The sequence below is a fragment of the Saccopteryx leptura genome, chromosome 2 (assembly GCF_036850995.1).
Source record: "Saccopteryx leptura isolate mSacLep1 chromosome 2, mSacLep1_pri_phased_curated, whole genome shotgun sequence".
In the NCBI taxonomy this organism is placed as follows: domain Eukaryota; kingdom Metazoa; phylum Chordata; class Mammalia; order Chiroptera; family Emballonuridae; genus Saccopteryx; species Saccopteryx leptura.
In genome coordinates this window covers 65,714,815-65,734,717 of record NC_089504.1, presented here as the reverse complement: position 1 = coordinate 65,734,717, position 19,903 = coordinate 65,714,815, and the positions used below count along the sequence as shown (strand labels likewise).

At 39.0% G+C, this 19,903-nt stretch overlaps 1 protein-coding gene and 1 pseudogene across 2 annotated transcripts in view; both read left to right on the top strand.

Moving 5' to 3' along the window:
* The first annotated feature begins 3,481 nt into the window (after positions 1-3,481).
* The window catches only part of RANBP6 (RAN binding protein 6), a 101,587-nt gene continuing 85,165 nt past the window's right edge, over positions 3,482-19,903 (top strand). For both annotated transcript variants that reach the window (XM_066368117.1, XM_066368114.1), the window contains exon 1: positions 3,482-3,520. The gene's annotated coding sequence lies outside the window, so the exon portion shown is untranslated. The remainder of the gene's footprint in view (positions 3,521-19,903) is intronic.
* On the top strand, positions 3,675-4,837 carry LOC136391372 (lanC-like protein 2 pseudogene; annotated as a pseudogene).

Here is a 19,903-nt window from a genome sequence, read left to right as displayed (position 1 = left end):
CCTCTGCATCCCAGTCTGACGCCCTATCCACTGCACCACCACCTGGTCAGGCTTATGTGTTGTTTTCTTAATGAGCGCCATTCTGACTGGTGTGAGGTGATATCTCATTGTGGTTTTAATTTGCATTTCTCTAATGACTAGTGATGTTGAACATTTTTTCATCTGCCTATTGGCCATCTGTATGTCCTCTTTGGAGAAGTGTCTATTCATTTCTTTTGCCATTTTTTGATTGGATTGTTTATCTTCCTGGTGTTGAGTTTGACAAATTCTTTATAAATTTTGGTTATTAACCCCTTATCAGATGTATTGTCAAATATATTCTCTATTTTTAGTGTATAGCATTTAAGTACACTCCCATTGTTGTGCAACCACCACCTCTATCTGGTCTCAAAATATTTGCATTATTCCAAAGGAGAACCTCCTACCCGTGTAGTAGTTACTCTGTCGCCCCTGTCAACCACCAATCTGCCTTCTCTATGGATTTATCTATTCTGGATATTTTGTATCAATGAAATCAGACAATACGTTACCCTTGTGTCTGGCTGCTTTCACTTAGCATAAAGTTTTCATGGTTCATTTGCATTGTAGCATGCATCAGTACTTGTTTTATATAGCTGACCAACATGCCATTGTATGTTAATACCACAGTTTGTTTATCCATTCATCGGTTGATAGATGTTTGGGTTGTTTCTACTTTTTGGCTGCTGTGAATAGCGATGCTATGAACAGTGTGTACATGTATTTATTTGAGTACCTATTTTTAATTCTTTAGGACTAGAATTGCTAGGTCATATGGAAAATCTATGTTTAATTTTTTGAGGCACTGCCAGAGTTTCCATAGCACAAATGTGGTTATTGATGGAATCTACAACCTTGTTAGATGGACAGTCCTTCGCAATACGTTGAAAAGGCAGTTCACTGTTTGTACCAATTGCCCTCTAGCCCAAGGATTCCCAGAATTCTTTTGTCTTCTTTCAGTCCCTGAACCTGAGCTGGAGATCATGGCTATTCTCAGCAACTGACTGAAGCAGCTGTTTGTTTCCTGGAAGAAACCTTGGACCACAATGCTTCTGTCTACCACTCTCTCCACCTTGTCCTTCTGGAATTGAATCTTGGCCTTGCTCTCCTAGGGTATATATCACTGCTAATCTCAATCTGTCATAATCTTTAGATTTAATGATTTTAAAATGTTTTTATCAGTAAATTAGCATATACACAAAAAACAAATGCACTATTTAATGAATTATTTTAAGTCAAATATTCCTTATTACCCATGAAAGATAATAGAACCTTTCCAGGCCTCCCAGAAGCTCCCTCTGAAACAAAAGTCCCAGACCCTGCTAAGAATAACCGCTCTCCTAGTATTGACAGTAATCACTTCCTTGTTTTTATTTACAGCTTTACCACCCAAGCATGCATCTCTGTCCTATATATTTCCTATAATTGGTAGTTGGAGCTAAAGGATAGTCAAAAATCAGTTTGATTTTTTTTAGAGTGAAGACTGCTTCACAGATGGTATTTATAATGACTGCTTTGAATTGTTGGCAGCCATTGATGATTAATGTTTAGATCCTTAATTATTTACATATGCAAAATGCTGTTCCTCAGTTCTGTCAGGATTTTTTTTATTTATTTGTTGACACATTATTCAAGAAAAATTTTTCCTCATCTCCTCTTTAGTCACCCAGTAGCAGAATCTATATTATAAAAGCAAGATAAATGCTTGATTCTTTCTCCTTACCAATTTTCAAAATAATCAGTTGTTCTCTAGCATCTCCCAAAGGTGAACAATTAAGATTTTTTTTTTTGAATGATCATGAATGCATAGTTGCAAACATATTCAATCAATACTTTTAATCCATTGAAGTTACTGTCCTTACTGATGCTTCAGATCTAGTTCTTAACTGTTGATCAAATGAAGCTTGAGTAGTTACTGGGTTATATCAGGACTTAGCTAAATCCAGGATAAAAGATTTTTAAAACAAGCTTTTGTGATTTTGGAATCTGCTGACTGGAGCATGGGCTCCTAGTTCAGCAAAAGCATTCTGAACTGCTAGACCTCTTTTTAAGGTAGGGGCAGGTAGAAGGATGATCCCATGACCACCCACAAGTATCCTCCATGCCTCCATCCATGACCCTCCAGCATACCCAGTGTATGAGCAGTGCATGCACCTGTGACCAAATCCAGAAGCAAGCTATAATGAGCATGTGTGGGTCTCATCATGTCTTGAGAGACCTCTTCATAGTTCTTTACTTTTCTATCCTGCCTCAGATCCTCCCATCTTCAAAAGGCAAGTCCTACCTTTGCCAATTCCCTTATCCTGGTTGGAGGAGAAATAAGGGAGCAATTTGGGGACTCATAAAAACGTAAAAGGAAGCTAGCTTCTCCCTCTGACCTTGTATTGTGGCGCAAACTATGTTGTGGTTAAAATATATATATGGTAAAGTTATAGCACTGACTTGGAAATACCAGCGACTCAAAAATCTTAGCGAAGTTTTAAAGATTTGATAATCTTAGAACTAGAAAGTCTAAAAACTGGCAAAACTATCCCTTGAAAGTTTCATTTCTTACATTACTTTTATAGTTACTTGGTTTTCTAAATTTGGGATAATAACTTTTAAATTTCATTTGGTTTCAGTCCATCAGAGGGACTGGAAACAAAGAATTAAAATTATACAATTATATTAAAACTTCACAAAACTATATAAAGTTGAAACAAATTTTAAGTAATCAAAATGTTAAGTGATGCTTTTGGGAGTTATCTCTGGGGAATACGATTATGAGAACACTCTCATTACTTATTTATAATAACATATTTATAGTTTGAAATAAAAAGGTTTAAAAGGAGAAAATCCAATTTTAGGTATGATATGGGCGGATTCTTTATCTATAACTTACATATTACCCAGAACCTTCTGAGTACCTATATTTGAAATTTCTATTAAAAAATAAATTGTGTTAAGATTTTCGATCAAGAGGCTATGGGACTGGTTGATGATGGTGGGTCTGGGGACCACAGAGAGCGAATTAACTATTCAGGTTTCCCAGCAATAACGTGTCCCATGTGGTCGCTGGGTTTTCACTAGATGTAGAGGGGGATCGGCCGCAGAAGGCGCTGCCAGACAGGGTTTCTGGCCCTGCCGAGCGCGTCCCCACGGGTCCCTGTCCCGAGGGGCCACGGGCTGGGGGCTGCTGGCTGGCGATGAACGGACGGTTCCGGCTGCCGATACCGGGCGCTGAGCCGCCGACTGCTCTTCGCAGGACCCGGCTACACAGGCGGCGTCCAGCCAGCGGGCACCACGCGGAGCTCACTAGCTGTGCCCATAGGTGCCAGCCGCCCGCCGCCCCGCGAGCAGGAGCGCTGCGAGACCCGGCTCGCCCTCCTCGCCTCCCCAAAGGAAGAGCCCTGCCCGTCGCGAAGGGTCCCGGAGCGCGGCTGCAGGCGAAACGCACCCAAGACGCGCGGCGGCGCTGAGCGAGATCGTATCCAAGACGCTCAAGTTGCTCCTGGACGAGGAGGTAAAAATGGAGGAGCTGGCGTTCCCCGATCCCATCTGGGGCTAGGAGGCCGCTGCCTCCAGGGCGCCCGCGGCAAAGGCCGAGGCGAACGGCTGTGTTCGGCGCCCGGACCCCCGCCCCGCGGTGAGCTCGGCCTCCCTTTTCAGGACGTTGACGGATTCTGACAAAAATCAAAGATCTTATACAGCAAATGGAAGAAGGGCCTTAGTGGATCCATATGCTTGCGCTGTGCTTACACTGGTTGGGCAGGAATAGCACTTTTGTATTGTATTCTGCCGTTGTGCGGTGTAACACGTGACCAGAGGATACCCTAAAGAGGATACTTCGCAATCTGAGTGGACGCAGGGTCTCTTTCCCCTGTGGAGTTGCTGGGCCGCTCACCTTGGAGCTGTGGTATATCATAAACTCAGAAGTGATTGCGAGTCCCAGGAATTCATCACAAAACTTTTGCAGCTCCAGAGAGAACCACTGTCTGCCGAGATGCAACCTTCCCGGTGAGCTGCTTTATGGACACGGAGCTGGGCTCGGCTCTGAAAGAGGTGCTCACAGCTATTATTGAATCGGGCAAGGCTTTGTCAAGGGAAGAAAGGCGCTGACCCCTGTTGTATCAATGACGCAGGACGCAGTATGTCGGAGCAGCCCATGGCATGGCTGGAATTTATTATATGTTAATGCAGCCAGCAGCAAGAGGGGACCAAAAATCCTCGACAGGAATGATGAAGCCTCGTACTGACTGATTATGCATGCTACAAACGATTCTGATCTGGGAATTACCCGTCGTCATTAAGCTGATGCACATGCTGATGCAAGTTTACAAGGTTTTTAAGGTGGAAAAATACCTGAAAGACCCTTTGAGTACAGCGATGTGATTTGAACATTGCGGCTTGCTGCGGAAGAGCTACTGGGTCTGCCCTGGGACAGCCAGAAATGGTTACTGCTTCCTGTTCCTTTATTACTCACACAGGACAAAAAGTACCTCTACCTAGCATGCAAATCTGCAGAGTGGTGTCTACGATAGGGAGCCAAGGGGTGCCGCGGCCTTGAGGACCCTATTCTCTCTTTGAAGGCATGGCTAGTGCAATCTACTTTCTCTCCAATGCCCTAGTACCAGAGACATCACAGTTTCCGGCCTTTGAATGTGGCTCTTCACAGACGGATAAAAAGATGTATAAAGACTACAAAGAAACTCATTTGGACCAAAAGCCACAAGACTGCTTAGTGCCTAACAAAGAACCAACTGTGAATCCTGAGAGAGGGACAAAAGGAGAAGCAGACACTGTCACAGGCCCCCTTATGTTGCAAAGATCCTCAAGTTAGAGCATAAATGACAGCAATTACCCATTGGCTTCTTGTAACAGGTTTCCCCTCACTGGGGTGAAATAAGAATTCTTAAAAAAAAAAAAAAAAAAAAAAAAAAAGGAGGCTATAGACTATTGGAGGTGACTAGAAGTCAAGGGAGGGATATTATTAAAACAGAGAAAGTAAAGTGATCATGACCTAGGAACTAACAACCTAATTTAAAAAAATAATATAGTGGAAAGTTCATGTGTTTAGAAACATGCAGACCTGGTTTTAAATCACTATTTACCCACTTTATTAGCTCTTTGATCTTAGGCAAGTCAATCTTTTTTTTTTAAATTAGTCTCAAAGTTTAATGCTCTTTTTTTAAAAATTGAATTTATTGGGGCAATACTGGTTCACAAAACCATACAGGTTTCAAGTGCGGAAGTCAATAGAACATAATCTGCACACCGGACCAAGCAAAGCCTCTTTCCATCCCTGTTTTTCCAACTTTTGTTCCCTCCACTGCCCCTCAGCTCCCTTTCCTTCTGGCCGTCACCACATTGTTTTCTGTGTCTATGAATTATGCATTTATATTTTTTGGCTAATCCATCTTCTCTCATCCAGTACCCCCAACCCTCTCCCCTTTGATAACTGTTGGTCTGTTCATGTATCCATGGGCAAGTCAATCTTTTAAGACTTGGTTTCTTCATCTTTACAGCAGAAATTTTATTTTCATAGAATTAGTATGAGAATCAAATAAAGCAATACCGATAATAAGGCACAGTGCATGATAAATTTTTGAAGATTTTATTTACCTGAAGATATTTATTTCACTCTCTAACTTTTTACTTTTTAAAACTTTTTTATATTGTGGTTAAGTATCTAGAACATAAAATTTACTATTTTAAATATATATATATATAGTGTACAATTTAGTAGCATTAAGTATATTCACAATTTTGTGCAAACATCACCACTATTCATTTTCAGAACTTTACCATACCAAGCAAAAGCTCTGTACCAGTTAAACAATAACTCCCATTTTCCCCTCCTTCCAGCCCTATTATACTTTTCTGTCTCTATGAATTTGCTTTTGAGTATATTCTGGATATCATATATTATCAGATGTGATTTGAAAATATTTTCTCCCATTCTCTGGGTTGTCTTTTTGCAATCTCTTGAGATTGTTCTTTCATACACAAAAGCTTATAAGTTTGATTAATTTCAATTTATCTATTTTTTTCTTTTGTTGCACTGCTTTTGGTGGTGGCATATCACCAAATCCAGTATCGTGAAAACTTTTCCCTCTGTATTCTTCTGTTTTGTAATTTTAGATGTTATGCTTAGGTATTTGATCCATTTTAACTTAATCTTTATATACAGTATAAGGTAAAAGTTCACAACTCTATTTTATGAAGGATATTTGATGGCTATACAATCCTGAGTTGATGGAATTTTGGTTTTCTCCTTTTAGCATTTTAAAGATTTCCTTCCATTGTCTTTGGACACCACTGTTTTTCATATTCTCGTTCCCATGTATTGTTAGGTTGCCAATAGAGGAACATACAAGGCCTGATGAGTTTTATAAGAAATTTACTTATGCGTCTGCAAATAGATGGACTGAGTCCAAAATGGCATCAGCCCCGAGGTTCTGGGGATTTAAGCTTTCACAGGGTTGGTGAGCAGGGTTTAGTCAGGAGGCTAGTTTTGGTGTGAAATTTGGGGGCAGGGTGAGGGGATATGCTCAATTAGGAGGTTGAGTGAGGGGATTGCTTACTGAGGAAGTTGTCCCAGTGGGAAGTTGGATGAGGTGATACAGAATATCAGTCCTGTTTGCTCAAATCAGGAGTTAGTAGAACTGCCCTGGCACCAGATTAAAGTTTAACCTGAGGTTTTTTGGTAAGGGGTCATGGAAGTGAACCTAACGTGTATGTTAATGTATCTTTTTTTCTCTAGCTACTTTAAGATGTTTTCTTTAGTTTTTGCTTTTAGCAGTTTATGATTTGCCAGGGTGGGTTGGGGGGAGAAATATGTGTCTGTGTATGCACAATTATGTGTATTTTATCCTACTAAAAGTTTGCTGAACTTGTGGGATTTAGATGTTGATGTTTTTCTCAAATTCAAACTTAAGATTTTTTGGCCATTACTTCATAAAATATTTTGCTAGCCCATTCTCTCTTCTCCATCTAACACTCTAATTATACATATGTCAGCTCATTTGATGTTGTGCCATAGCTCCCTGAAATAATTTATTTGTCTTTAACTTTTTTCCTCTTCTTCAGATAGAATAACTTCTATCAATCTGATTTCAAGTTTACTTTTCTGCCATATCCAATTGTCTTAGTCCATCCAGTGATTTTTTTAAAAAATTGTTGCTATACTTTTTAGTTTTAGCATTTTCATTTTTTTTTAAGAATTTCTCTGCTGAAATTCCTGTCTTTTCATTCTTCTTCTTTTTTTTTTTTTTTTTACAGGGACTGAGAGAGAGAGAGGGATAGATAGAGACAGACAGGAACGGAGAGAGATGAGAAGCATCAATCATCAGTTTTTCGTTGCAACACCTTAGTTGTTCATTGATTGCTTTTTTACATGTGCCTTGACTGCAGGCCTTCAGCAGACTGAGTAACCCCTTGCTCAAGCCAGCGACCTTGAGTAAAAGCTGGTGAGCTTTTTGCTCAAGCCAGATGAGCCCGCGCTCAAGCTGGAGACCTCGGGGTCTCAAACCTGGATCCTCCGCATCCCGGTCCAATGCTCTATCCACTGCGCCACCGCCTGGTCAGGCTGTCCTTTCATTCTTTAAAAATCATATTTTCCCTTTAAGGAGTTGCTTCATCTTCTCCGGTAGTCACTAGGTTGGTTCTCAAATCTCAGAATAACTTAGTTTGGTAAAGCTGGTCCTATAAGAAGGGAAGAGACCATATTCCAAATAAATTGCAAGAATTAGCTAGCATGTGTACCAGGGAATTCCCCTGGGCTTGTATGTTGAGGGTGCTTGATCAAGGGGCCTGGAATGTAAAACTGGGTAAGCAAGATTTCATTGGCTTGGCGGCACTTTCTTAGAATACAAGATTTAACATCTTTGCAAGGACCCCAGAGTATAAGGCAAACTGGCTGACAGAGTGACTCTTAGAAGGTTAGAAAGAATGATGACTAATCCTTAGTTTCCCAGAAGATAGAAGAATAAGGAAGGAGGCTAAAACAAGTAGGCATGCTGAAATGAATAAATTATGTGAAACCAGGAAGACCTTCAGAGTATTATGTACCATGGAACAGCTCAGAACATGTCATTCACCAAGCTATTAGGTATGCACTGGTCAGAAGTTCCCAGGATCATTAAGTTGAGTGTTAGCTCTCCTCTGTATACCTGGGTTGACAGTAGGAGCTCAGTCACAGAGCTATGTTCATTAATATCCGTGGGGATAATGGGGCCCCTGAATAGTAGAGGATACGTGTATAGTGCTCAAAAGTCCAACACTAAGGAGTCACAATTATCAGAGTGGCCAGCAAAATCAGGGGGGTTGTCAAGAAAGTTTGATCTGCAGGAAGTTGCAAAGATGATGGAGTTTTGCATTCCTGTGGGGAAAAATAGGCAGCTATTTTGGCAGGCATTCATAACGAGTACTGTGTAACCAAAAGCGGGGGTGGAGGGCAAGCATAAAAGACAATGAAGCTGAGAGTAGTAACTCCGATTTATTATCTTGCTTTGCTCAGTTCTTAGACCTGTGCCAATTTTTATATCTAGACCCCATTAATTGAAAAATGTGGCTAGGTCCGTAGGAGGAAAAACTGAAACATGATAGCAATTACTATAATAATTTTTTAAAATTCTATTTAGAAAATTAATTTTAACAGGGTGACATTGATCAATATGAGTACATAGGCTTCAGATAAACTTTTCCATAGCATTTGAACTGTTGCTTATGTTGTATACCCATCACCCAGAGTCAAATCGTTTTCCATCACCATATATTTATCCTTCTTTACACCCTTCTCTCCTTTTCCACCCCTCCCCCATATTCCCATCCCTATGGTAACCACTCCACTTTTATCTATGTCCATGGGTCTCTGTTTTATATACCACCTATGTTTGAAATCATACAGTTCTTAGCTTTTTCTGATTTACTTATTTCATTCAGTATAATGTTCTTAAGGTCCATCTGTGTTGTTTTAAATGTCACTATGCCATCATTTCTTATGGCTGAGTAGTATTCCATCGTACACATGTACCATATCTTCTTTATCCAATCCTCTATCGAGGGACACTTTCGTTGTTTCTATGTCTTGGCCAACGTGAATAATACTGTGATGAACATGGGGATGCATGTGTTTTTACATACCATAGTTTTCAAGTTTTGGGGGTAAATACCTAGTAGAGGTATCACTGGGTCATATAGTAATTCTATTATTAATTTTTTGAGGAACCACCAAACTTTCTTCCATAATGGTTGTAACTAATTTACATTCCCACCAGCAGTGAATGAGGGTTCCTTTTCCCCAGAGCCTCTCCAACACTTGTTATTACTTGTTTTGTTGATAATAACCAATCGACCAGGTGTGAGATAGTATCTCATTGCAGTTTTGATTTGCATTTCCTGAATAGCCCATGAAGATGAGCATCTTTTCATATACCTGTTGGCCATTTGTATGTCCTTTTAGGAGAAGTGTCTGTTCAGGTCCTCTCCCCAGTTTTTAGTTGGACTGTTTGCTTATTTGTTGTGAGCGTTGTGAGTTTTTTTATATATTTTGGATATTAAACCCTTATCGGAGCTGTTGTTTGAAAATATCCTTTCCCATTTGGTTGGCTGCCTATTTGTTTTGTTGTCAGTTTCTTTTGCTATGCGAAGCTTTTTAGTTTGATACAGGTTCATTCATTTATTTTTGCCTTTACTTCCTTTGCCTCTGGGGTCAGTTTCATAAATTGTTCTCTACAACCAAGGGCCATGAGCTCTTAGTACCTATGTTTTCTTCTATGTAGTTTATTGTTTCAGATTTTATATTTAGGTCTTTGATCCATTTTGAATTAATTTTTGTGCAGGGGATAAGGTGTAGTCAAGTTTTATTCTTTTGCATGTGGCTTTCCTATTTTCCCAGCACCACTTATTGAAGAGGCTTTCTTTTCTCCATTTTGTGTTTTTGGCTCCTTGTTGAAGAGGATTTGTCCATATATGTGTGGTTTTATTTCTGTGCTCTCGATTCTGTTCCATTGGCCTGTGTATCTGTTTTGTCTGCCAATACCATGCTATTTTGATTATCGTGACTCTATAGTATAATTTGAAGTCAGATAATGTGATACCTTTGGCTTTATTCTTTTTCCTCAGGATTGCTTTGACTATTAGGGGTTTTTTATGGCTCCATACATACCTGGTAATTTTTGTTCTATTTCTTTAAAAAATGACATTGGGATTTTGATGGGGATTGCAATGAATCTCTATGTTGCTTTGTGTAATATGGCCATTTTAACTATGTTGATTCTTCCAATCCATAAACATACAATTTTTCCCTTTCATTGTGTCTTTTACAATAATATTCTATAGTTTTCAGTATATAGGTCTTTCACAACCCATTTGTTAAGTTTATTCCTAGGTATTTTATATTTTTGTTGCAATTATAAAATGAATTGTTTTTTTGAGTTCATTTTCTGAAGTTTCATTGTTGGTATATATGTATAAAAGTAGTGGACTTTTGTATATTGATTTTGCATTCTGTGACTTTACTATATTGGTTTATTGTTTCTAATAGTTTTTTGGTGGAGTCTTTGGGGTTTTCTATATACAGGATCATGTCATATAAAAAAAGTGATACCTTTACTTCTTTCCCAATAGGGATACCTTTTATTTCCTTCTCTTGCCTGATTGATCTGGCTAAAACTTCCAGAAATATGTTGAATAAGAGTGAAAAGAGTGAGCAACCTTGTCTTGTTCCTAATTTTAGAGTAAAATATTTTTTCACCATTTAGTATGATATTAGCTGATGGTTTGTCATATATGGACTTTATTATATTGAGTTACTTTCCTTCCATACCCATTTTATTAAGTGTTTTAAACAAAAAGAGATGTTGTATCTTATAGAATGCCTTTTCTGCATCTATTAATAGGATCATATGATTTTTGTTCTTTTTTTGTTGATGTGGTATATTACATAGATCAATTTTTGTATGTTGAATTATCCTTGTGCTCCTGGAATGAATCCTACTTGATTGTGACATTATTTTTTTAATGTGTGGTTGTATTCAATGTGCTCGTATTTTGTTTAGGATTTTTGCATCTGTATTCATTAGAGATATTGGTCTGTAGTTTTCTTTTTTGGTATTGTTCTTGCCAGGTTTTGGTATCAGGTTTATGTTGGCCTCATAAAATGTGTTAGGGACTATTGCTTCTTCTATTTTTTTAAAGATTTTGAGAAGGATAGTTATCAAATCTTCTTTGAATGTTAGGTAGAATTAACTAGTGTAACTATATAGTCCTGCACTTGTATTTTGGGGGATTTTTGATATTTGTTTCTATATTCTCCCTGCTTATAAGTCTATTTAGGTTTCCCACTTCTTCGTGACTCAATCTAGGAAGATTGTATAGTTCTAGGAATTTATCCATTTTCTCTAGGTTGTTGAATTTGGTGACATATAATCTTTCATAGTATTCTACTATGAGCCTTTGTATATCTCTGGTGTCTGTAGTAATTTCTCCTTTTTTATTTTGGATTTTGTTTATATGAGTCCTTTCTCTTTTTTCCTTAGTGAGTCTAGCTAGTGGTTTGCTGATTTTATTAAGCTTTTCAAAGAACCAGCTCTTTGTTGCCTTAATTTTTTCTATAGTTTTTTTTGTTGTTGTTTTCTTTATTTCATTTAGTTCTGCTCTAAATTTTACTATTTCTTTTCTTCTGCTGATTTTGGGTTGCCTTTGTTCTTCTTTTTCTAGTTAAGATGTGATGATAGGTTGTTTACTTGGGATCTCTCTTGTTTCTTGATATAAGCCTGTAATGATATAAACTTCCCTGTTATTACTGTTTTTGCTGCATCCCAGATATTTTGATATGTCATGTTGTCATTTTTATTTATCTGTATGTATCTTTTTATCTGTTTTTATTTCTTCTTTGAATCAGTCAGTTTTTAGAATCATGTTGTTTAATTTCCACATTTTTGTGGGTTTCTTTTCTGCCTTTTTACAGTTGAATTCTAATTTCAAAGTCTTATGGTAAAAAAACGCTTGGTATAATTTCAATTTTCCTGAATTTATTGATGTTAATTTTGTGGCCATTATATAGTCTATTTTTGAGAATGCTCCATGCATACTGGAGAAAAATGTACAATCTGATGTTTTGGGATGAAATGTCCTTTAAATGCCTATTATGTTCATTCGGTCCAATATTTCTTTATTAATTTTCTGTTTGGATGATCTAACTAAAGCCATCAATAGAATGTTGAAATCTCCAAGTATGATTGTGTTTTTGTCTGCTCCTATTTTTAGATAAGTTAGTAGATGTCTTATATATTTTGGTGCTCCCTGGTTCAGTGCATATATATTAAAAAGTTTTAGGCCCTGGCTGGTTGGCTCAGCGGTAGAGCGTCGGCCTGGTGTGCGGGGGACCCGGGTTCAATTCCCGGCCAGGGCACATAGGAGAAGCGCCCATTTGCTTCTCCACCCCCCCCCCCCTTCCTCTCTGTCTCTCTCTTCCCCTCCTGAAGCCAAAGCTCCATTGGAGCAAAGATGGCCCGGGTGCTGGGGATGGCTCCTTGGCCTCTGCCCCAGGCGCTAGAGTGGCTCTGGTCGCGGTAGAGCGACGCCCCGGGGGGGCAGAGCATCGCCCCCTGGTGGGCAGAGCGTCGCCCCTGGTGGGCGTGCCGGGTGGATCCCGGTTGGGCGCATGTGGGAGTCTGTCTGACTGTCTCTCCCTGTTTCTAGCTTCAGAAAAATAAAAAATAAAAAAAATAAAAAAAGTTTTATATGTTGCCTGACCTGTGGTGGCGCAGTGGATAGAGCGTTGACCTGGAATGCTGAGATCACCGGTTCAAAACCCTGGGCTTGCCTGGTCAAGGTATATATGGGAGTTGATGCTTCCTGCTCCTCCCCCCTTTCTCTCTCTCTCTCTCTCTTTCACTCACTCACTCTAACTCTCTCTCCTCTCTAAAATGAATAAATAAATAAATAAAATTTTTTAAAAAAGTTTTATGTCTTCTTGATATAATATCCCCTTTATCATTATGAAATGTCCATCTTTGTCTCTGGTTACCTTTTTTGTCTTGATGTCAGCATTGTCAGATATGAGTATGGCTATACCTGCTTTTCTTTGGGTGTTATTTGCTTGGAAAATCATTCTCCAACCTTTCACCTTGAGTTTACTTTTGTCCTTGCAGCTTACATGTGTCTCTCTCGCTCTTTCTCTCTTTATTAGCAAGAGAGACAGGGACAGAGAGAAAGACAGAGAAAGGGGCAGATAAGGACAGACAGATAAGAAAGGAGAGCACTGAGAAGCATTAATTCTTCGTTGTGGCACCTTATTTGTTCATTAATTACTTTTTCTTATGTGCTTTGACCAGGGTGCTCCAGCCAAGCCAGTGACTCCTTGCTCAAGCCAGCAACCTTGAGCTGTAAGCCAGCAATCTTTGAGTTTATGCCAATGACTCCACATTCAAGTCAGCAATCCTGTGCTCAATCCAGATGAGCCTACACTCATGCCAGTGACCTTGGGGCTTTGAACTTGGGTCTTCAGCATCCCAGGCAGATGCTCTATCCACTGTGCCATGGCCTGATCAGGCTAGATGTGTCTCTTGAAAGCAGCATGTGGTTGGGTTTAGCTTTTTGATCTAATCCACTACTTCATATCTCTTTATTGGTGAGTTAAGTCCATTTAAGTTTCAGGTCATTATTGACGCTTAAGAACTTCCTATAGCCATTTTATGTTTTGTTTTTTGGTAGCTCTGCATCTCGTTCAGTTCTTTTGTATTTCTGTCAGTTGTTTTTGTGTAGTGGTATTCCATACTTCTTTTCCCTGTTTCTTCTTTTTTTAAGCTATGTGTTTCAGAAGTGGCTTTTTTATGAGTGGTTACCATTAAGTTAAGAGACAAATTTTCATGTATATTAGAGTCCTTTGTCTTATGAGTGCTTCTGCATTTCATTCTCCTTTGCTACTGCACATCTTTATTCTCTCACTTTTTATGTTATTGTTATCACAGATTATTCTTGTTTTCATTGTGAACATGTTGGAGCTTTTACTTGTAGTTTTGATTTCTTTTGTTCTTTGTGCCTTGTCAAATAACCTCATTGAGTATTTCCAGCAGTAGGGGCTTTCTGGTGATAAATTCCCTCAGCTTCTGTATTTCTGGAAAAGTTTTTATTTTTCCTTCATATTTGAAAGATAACTTTGATGGATATAGTATTCTTGGCTGATAATTCCTCTCTTTCAGTACTTGGAAAGTTTGTCTCCACTCTCTTCTGGCTTGTAGAGTTCTGCTGAAAAGTCTGATGATAACCTAATGGGCTTTCTTTTAAATGTTATGATCTTCTTTTCCCTAGCTGCCTTGAGAATTCTTTCTTTGTCATTGTTTTTGTGGGTTTTTTTCAGAAACAAAGAGAGAGTCAGAGAGAGAGATAGATAGGGACAAACAGACAGGAATGGAGAGAGATGAGAAGCATCAATCATCAGTTTTTCGTTAGGCACCTTAGTTGTTTATTGATTGCTTTCTCTTATGTGCCTTGACCGTGGGGCTACAGCAGATGGAGTAACCCCTTGCTCAAGCCAGCGACCTTGAGTCCAAGCTGGTGAGTCTTTGCTCAAACCAGATGAGCCCGCTCTCAAGCTGGCGACCTTGGGGTCTTGAACCTGGGTCCTCTACATCCCAGTCCAACACTCTATCCACTGCACCACTGCCTGGTCAAGCTCTTTGTCATTGGTTTTTGACAATCTTATTATGATGTGCCTTGGAATAAGTCTTTTTGGGTTGTGGTAACTCGGCATTCTGTTTGCTTCTTGGATTTGAGGCTGTAACATTTTCCATAGGCTTGGGAAATTCTCATCAATTATTTGTTTGAATAGGCTCTCCATTCCTTTTTCCCTCTCTTTTTGTTTTAATATATCCATTATTCTTATATTACTCTTTCTGATGGAGTCAGACAATTCTTTTATAGCTCATTCAGTTTTTGTTTTTTGTTTTTTGGGGTTTTTTTTTTTTTGTATTTTTCTGAAGTTGGAAACGGGGAGGCAGTCAGACAGACACCCGCATGCACCCGACCGGGATCCACCCGGCACGCCCACCAGGAGGCGATGCTCTGCCCATCTGGGATGTCGCTCCGTTGCAACTCAGAGCCATTCTAGTGCCTGAGGCAGAGGCCACAGAGCCACCCTCAGCGCCCGAGCAAACTGTGCTCCAGTAGAGCCTTGGCTGCGGGAGGGGAAGAGAGAGACAGAGAGGAAGGAGAGGGGGAGGAGTGGAGAAGCAGATGGGCACTTCTCCTGTGTGCCCTGGCCGGAATCAAACCCAGGACTCCTGCATGACAGGCCAACGCTGTACCACTGAGCCAACCGGCCAGGACCTATAGCTCAATCAGTTTTTTAATGAGTCTCTCTTCTCTTCTCTCTGTAGCATCTCTAGTTGCCTCTCTTCAATGTCACTGATTCTTTCCTCTATCTGGCATAATTTATTAGATAAACTTGCTACCTCAGTTTTCATCTTGAGTTCTTCATCTCTGTTTTTAAAGTTTCAATCTCCTTGGTGAGGTATTTATTTTGTTCATTAATTTGTTTCTGAGCTCATTAAGTTGTCTATTGGTGTTTTCTATTGGTGTTTTCTTGCATCTCATTGAGTATTTTCAGAACTTCAATTTTGAATTCTTTATCATTTAACTCCAAGGTTTCCATGTGATTGAGAGTTTTTTCTGGAGATTTTTTTATTTTCTTTCTGAACTGCATTTCTGTCTTGTGTAGCCATGGTATTTGATTTCTTCTTTCCTGATGGCATTTGAGAGTGGTATTGTTAATCCTAACCAAAAAAAATAAAAATAAAAAAAAACCCAGCTAAAATAATGAAAAATTTTAAAAATATAATAAAAATATAAAATATTATGACAAGTAAGGAAGAAAAACCATAGGGAAAAGAGATTGAAAACAACAACAAACAAAAAACAAAAGCACCTATAAAAATAAGAATAAAAATGTAAAAATTAAAGAATATGAAATTCAAAAGAGAAAAATGAATTTAAAAAAAGGAAAGGAAAAATCATTTTGATTTTGGGAACTTCTTTCAGTAGTTGTTGCTGTATTACAAGTTTTAGCTCTGTAAAGTTCCTGGGCTGTACTTTGCTAAGATGTTGCCATCACAATAATGTAGGCAGGGCCACAGTCGTGTTGGTGGGTGGGGTGTGTTGTGAGGGCTTTATGGCTTCTGCTTTCCAGCTCTAGCAATGGTAATCTCAAACCTCTGGGTGCTCTTCCCTATGCAACATTCCTGGGGATCAGATGCAGACACCTCTGTTCTTCAGGGAGAGAGTGATTCTTGAGAACTAGCCATGAGGTTTGTTTCTGCCACTCTTTATACCATGAGGTGAGGGAGGCAGGATCTGGGAGGCTAGGGGCCTCACCTTAGTTTTCTCTGTTCTGCTGAGTGTGGGCTGCAGGCAGACAGTGAAAACACTGGTCATGACCTTGCTGTCTGGCCACCTTGTTTTATCTCCCCCTCTGTCCCTCCATTTCACCACTCCTTCTGGCAGAAGAAGGCCCAGTCACCCTGGGTTTCCCTTTATGTACCCCTCAGACAAAATACAAACAGCCTGAGTTCCCTTCCTCCCCAAAGTTCAGTAGAGAAAAAACAAAACCAAACAAAACAACAACAAAAAAACAGTCACTCCGGATTTGTCTCCTCTCCAGAGCTCACCATGAATGCATTTTATTTTCTGCCCTCCTTTTGAACCTGTCCCACCTTTAGTTTATTTGGTGCATGGATCTTTCAGGCATGCCTGTGAGCCCAGCTGGAGTTCCTTCACTGTGCTATAGTTGTTCAGTTTGTTGAAATTTCAAGAGGAGAGATCAGAAGTATCTCTCATGCTGTCATTACTCTGACATCACCTATAATGATTTTTTAAGTTCTTCCTTATGACCATTTAGTCAAGTGACTGTGTACACTGGGGAAAAATAAATGCCCAAACATTTTGGGAACCATTAGATACAGGATCTTAATTAACATTAATAACCAGAGACACAAAATGTCATTATGGTCCTTTGATAGAGAAGACTTAAGGGAGCCAAGTAATAGTTATGATAAAGTCCAGCTCATGTGGGGCCCATTTAATTAACATTTTCCTAGACCCCCACCAAGGGTGTAATTAAAATTTGTATATTTTGGCATGTGATGGCCTCACATTAGGTCTTTGACTTAAGAGAGAAGAGTAATGATAATAGGAAAATGATGTAAAAACTTTTAAAACTGTCTTTTCCCCCCTGTCAAAGCTATTAATTAAATTATAACAAAGAGCATTACATCCTTGAGGGGGAGGGCTCTGATAGATATTAGTGCCACTTTTAAAGGCCTAAAAGACACAATGGTAATGGTCTCTATCATATCTTCATTGAATCATCAGTCTGTCCTCTGCAAAAACTGGCTAGATTCTGAAGAATGATTATAACTACAGCAAGCTCAACCAAGTAGTAGCCTAATAACAGCTGCTATGCCAGGCACAGTATCTTTATTAACACAGATGTATAATCCCTTCAATAAGTGATATACAGCTGATGATTAGTGAATGCATTATTTTCTACTCCAATTAGGAACACTCTGATCTGGAATAAAAACAAACTTATAGATCAGTGGAACAGAATAGAGAGCCCAGAAACAAACCCAAACATATATGGTCAACAAATTTTCAACAAGGGCACCAAGAACACAGGAAGGGGAAAAGATAGTCTCTTTAGTAAATAGTATTGTAAAAACTGGCTATCCAGATGTAAAAGAAAGAAAATAGACCCATATCTTATATTATACACAAAAATCAACTGAAAATGTATTAAAAACTTAAGAATAAGATCCCAAACCATAAAACTCCTATAAGAAAACATAGGGGAAAACTTCCTTGATTTTAGTATTGGCAGCAATTTTTTGGATATGAAACCAAAAGCACAGGCTACAAAAGCAAAAATCAGTAAGTAGAACTACATCAAACTAAAAAGTATCTGAAAAAATAAAAAGCTTCTGCAAAGGAAACAATTCAAACACACACACACACACACACACAAATGTTATTCAGCCAATAAAAAAAGAAATCCTGTCATAGACAACAACATGGATGAACTTTAAGAATATTATACTATGTGAAATAAGCCATAGAAAGACAAATGCTGCATGATCTCCCCTATATGTGGGACCTAAAAAATTCAAACTCAGAAGCAGAGAGTAGAATGATGGTTGCCAGGGGATGGAGATGGGGAAATGAGGAAGGAGGAATGTTGGTCAAAGGATATAAACTTACAGTTGTAAAATGAATAAGTTCTGTGAATTTAATAAACAGTATGGTGACTGTAGTTAAAATAATGTATTGTAAACTTGAAATCAGCTACAAAAAAATAGAAAGAAAAAGCCAATCTGATCTGCCTACTTTTGTACCAATACCACTGTATTTTAATTATTATAGCTTTGTTGATGTTTTACAACATATTAAATATTTACTCAACTTCATTCCTAAGAAAATTTAGCTCTGTGAAACTTTAAAAAAAATTTTTTTTTGTTTTTAACTTCTCTTTTGTGTACCCTTCTTGTCTTACTTAACAGTAAGACACTTGAGAAGTTAAATTATCTACATGATTGCTTAAAGCAGTTCCTGCCAAAGTTTTCCACTTAACACAGAAAACAACATTTACACAGCTGCCTGGAGTAAGTAGAAAAAGCAATGCAAATCCAACACAGACTAATGGGGGTTCTGGCTCCCAAAAAGCCTGAGAAGATTGTATGTTCACATACCTATAACTCTTTTGCACCACATGAGGTGGAAAGTTCTGGAATACTGAGATCAGTAGAGGCAGACTAAAACAGCAGAAGGGACAGGAAGTGGTTCAGAATGACAATGAACTAAATACAACATGAGCTCACTCAAGTGGTGACAAATGATTAAATTCTGGATATATTATGGAAGTTGCCTTAGGCAAGTCACTTAACATTTTTTTTTTTTTGTATTTTTCTGAGGTTGGAAACAGGGAGGCAGTCAGACAGACTCCCGCATGCGCCCAACTGGGATCCACCCGGCACGCCCACCAGGGGGCGATGCTCTGCCCATTTGAGGCATCACTCTGTTGCAACCAGAGCCATTCTAGCGCCTGAGGCAGAGGCCACAGAGCCATCCTCAGCACCCAGGCCAACTTTGCTCCAATGGAGCCTTGGCTACAGGAGGGGAAGAGAGAGACAGAGAGGAAGAAGAGGGGGAGGGGTGGAGAAGCAGATGGGCGCTTCTCTTGTGTGCCCTGGCCAGGAATCGAACCCGGGACTCCTGCACGCCAGGCCAATGCTCTACCACTGAGCCAACCGGCCAGGGCCTCACTTAACATTTTTGAACATTGGTTATAAATCAGAAAAAAGAAGGTAAATATTATCTACCTCATAGAGTCATTATGTAGATAATACATATAAGATGTTTAGTTTGTGCATTGCTCTAAGCAAGCAACAGGGCATGGAAGTAAAATGTCTTATTAAAAGACTTTAGAAAATCACCCATGCATTCATTTATGCACTTAGAAAATCCTTAATGAAGCAAATATTTGTATTTTGAATACAAGTACAATATTCAAGGGATTATGGTTAAAGTTCCTCAGGGAAGCTATTTAAATGAATTTGAAGTGCAGAGTGATTTGATGTAAGCTAAAAATGCCCAATTAAAAGGACCATGGGAAATCCCAGGCACAGCTCTTATTTACTAAAATGTCTTCTGAGGAGAACACACTTGTGAGTTTCTGCATTTTGCCAGTCTTCCAGTATCTATGCTAGGCCAGATTACCCAAGAAAAGCTTTAAGTCAAGAAGAAAATTGGAGGAGAGAATTACTGATATCTGCATTTCAAGGTAAAATTTTAGATTTTTCTATCCTGACTGACCCCAAAACTTTGGGTTCTATTGCTTACTACATAGAAG